Source organism: Grammomys surdaster, unplaced genomic scaffold, assembly GCF_004785775.1.
Source record: "Grammomys surdaster isolate TR1022 unplaced genomic scaffold, NIH_TR_1.0 125953, whole genome shotgun sequence".
NCBI classification, from domain to species: domain Eukaryota; kingdom Metazoa; phylum Chordata; class Mammalia; order Rodentia; family Muridae; genus Grammomys; species Grammomys surdaster.
This window is the reverse complement of record NW_021620773.1, coordinates 470,935-473,604: the sequence shown is the minus strand read 5'-3', so window position 1 is coordinate 473,604 and position 2,670 is coordinate 470,935.

Below are 2,670 nucleotides of genomic sequence, written 5' to 3'. Positions count from 1 at the left end.
TCTCTCTCTCTCTCTCTCTCTCTCTCTCTCTCTCTCTCTCTCTCTCTCTCTCTCTGTGTGTGTGTGTGTGTGTGTGTGTTAGATGAATAAAATGACTTACAGGCTGTGGTCTAGCTAATCTAATAATGGCTGTCTATAAACAGAAAGTCTAAGACTCCAGAAATTGCTCAGTCTCAGAGGCTGGTTGACTCAGCTGGCCTTCAGTGTATGCAGGAATCCTGAAGATGTAGGCGCTAATGCCAGTGAAACAATGGACTTGCTAGCTGGATGAGAGCAAGCAGACAAAGAAAAAAAGGCTCCGTCTTCCATGTCCTTAGATCAGATTCCAGCAGAAGGTGTGGCACAAATTAAAAGTACATCTTCCTACCCTAGAGACCTAGATTAAAAGTGTCTCTTCCTACTTCAAATTAGGCAAAAAACCTTACAAGTGTGCCGTCCAGTTTTGGATTTTAGTTCATTTCAGATGTAATCATGTTGACTAACAAGAGTCAAGCTTGGAGACTGGAAACGGTGCAGGCAACTGGGCTGTAAGGAGTATGTGCAACTCTAGCTATGTCTGAGGACTAGAGGAAGGGTACAGGTGGAATAGGGTTATACAAGTTCCCTGGTAGAGACCAAAACACAGGGTTTCATATCTATGCAAGGCCTTAGGCTGGGTGTGGTATTGCATGATTAAGTGGAAGAGGAGAGGGGAGAACATAGAGCTTACCTGGGTCTGCTCCAATTATGGTAGCTACAGGGTCCTTGGTAGGAGGTGGGGCTAGGATGGATGGTAAGTCCCAGAGTGATGGAAGGGTGATGGACTGGAGGAGAGGGAGCTATTTGAGGCAGGTGGCAGTAGCCCCATGGAACCATAATGGAGGATAGGAGGGAGAGCATGAAGAGCCTACCTCAAGCTGGTTTAGGAGTTGTGTCTATTAGATTCTTAGTAGGAAGAGGGGCTGGGGTTGGTGGTGTGCCTGAAAGTAGCCTACAGCTTCATTTAAAAAAAAACAATTCAGGGAGTCCTGCCTCCGTAATATTGCTTTTTATTCCATCTAATCAACGTTTATATGCCAAAGATCTCTTGCATTCTGGTCCTATCCTTTTCTGTCCCCAGTGTGTGGCATCAAACTTCTTTCCATGTGACATCAAGCTAAAGCACCCACGCCATTGCCCTTATCCTCAGTACATATGCCTTTTATTATTTCAGGCACTCAGAGCCTGAAAATTTCAGGCCACAAGTCTTAATTTCAAATTCAATGGAACCATTAATATGTCTGGGGAAAGGAATCCTCTGTATCCTCAATATACAAACTAAAGCAACCTCGGGGTGTATGTAAGAAGACAGTGTTTTGACTAGAAGATAAGAAAATGCAACGTCCAATTTACTCAAGCATTATTAGGCATCTAACAGAACAGCTCACAAAAAATCTATTTCCCAACTGCCACTGCACCTGAATCTTCTACATTTTTTTTTGAAAAAAGAAAGAAAAATTGCCTCTCTCTATGGACAGAGTACATAGTAAATCCAGGAGATTTTGTATAAGTTTGTCCATTATACCTGAAACAAGCATCTATTAAATGCCAACTTATTGGATAACCATTGAAATGTCTGCTTAGTAGTAGTCACAACTTCTAATCCAAAAGAGTAATTCCTGTGTTGACTACTTGAAGATGTCCCTACCTTGAATACTAATGAGTAGCACTCCTTCAACACACTATTGTACACTATATGTAATAAGTTCTCAGAGCTTGCCTTACAGCAGTGCTTCTCACCTATAGCAATTGTGTGTCAGATATTTATATTACAGTTCATAACAGTAGCAAAACTACAGTTACAAAGTAGTAACAAAATAATTTTATGGTTGGAGGTCACCACAACATGAACATTAAAGGCTCACAACATTGGGAAGGTTGAGAACCACTGCCTCACAGCAAGAGAAATCATGCAGCAGAATTCAGAGGTAAAGAAGTTATAGATAATTGGGGATGGGTTATTACTTTTAATAATCACCACAAGTCTTGGACCTGGACTCTTACTAATGTGAATGACCCAAGAAAACAAAGCACCATGGTGGACGGAGCCTGAAGCATATAACCACACAGTGAACACCAACTAAGTTTATCTGAAATTTGCAAGATGAGATTTCTCACTACTGGATGAAAGAGGAATTTAAGATTGAAACTGAGTTCAGCTACAGAAAAAATAAAATATATTCCTCAAACATAGGTTTGTTGGAGAGGAAATTTGTCCCTTCTTCATATGAGCAATTTCACACCTAACATCTTCTTAACCGACAAAAGTTGTTTCAATTGCCAGGCATGGTGGTGCAGATGTGTAGTCTCAGTACTCCAGAGGCTGAAACAGGAAGATCTGGAGTTCTAGACCAGCCTCCCATAGATACTGAGGCCTTGTCACAAATCCATCAATCAGTTTCATCTGGCCAAGTTCACATAGTCAGTTGTAAGTACAAACTTCCAATACTGAGCAATTAAAATATCCCCTGGATCAAAGGGTGTTATTTATCCAAAGTATATGAGTTCCTGAAAACCAGAGACCAGATTTCTTACTCATTTATTGACTCTTAGCACCTTGAATAGATAATCAAAAAAGGGTGATGAGTGAATGAACCAGGGAAGGTGCTCACTAGCATAATGCTATTTGGGTAAAATCAATAATAATGAATG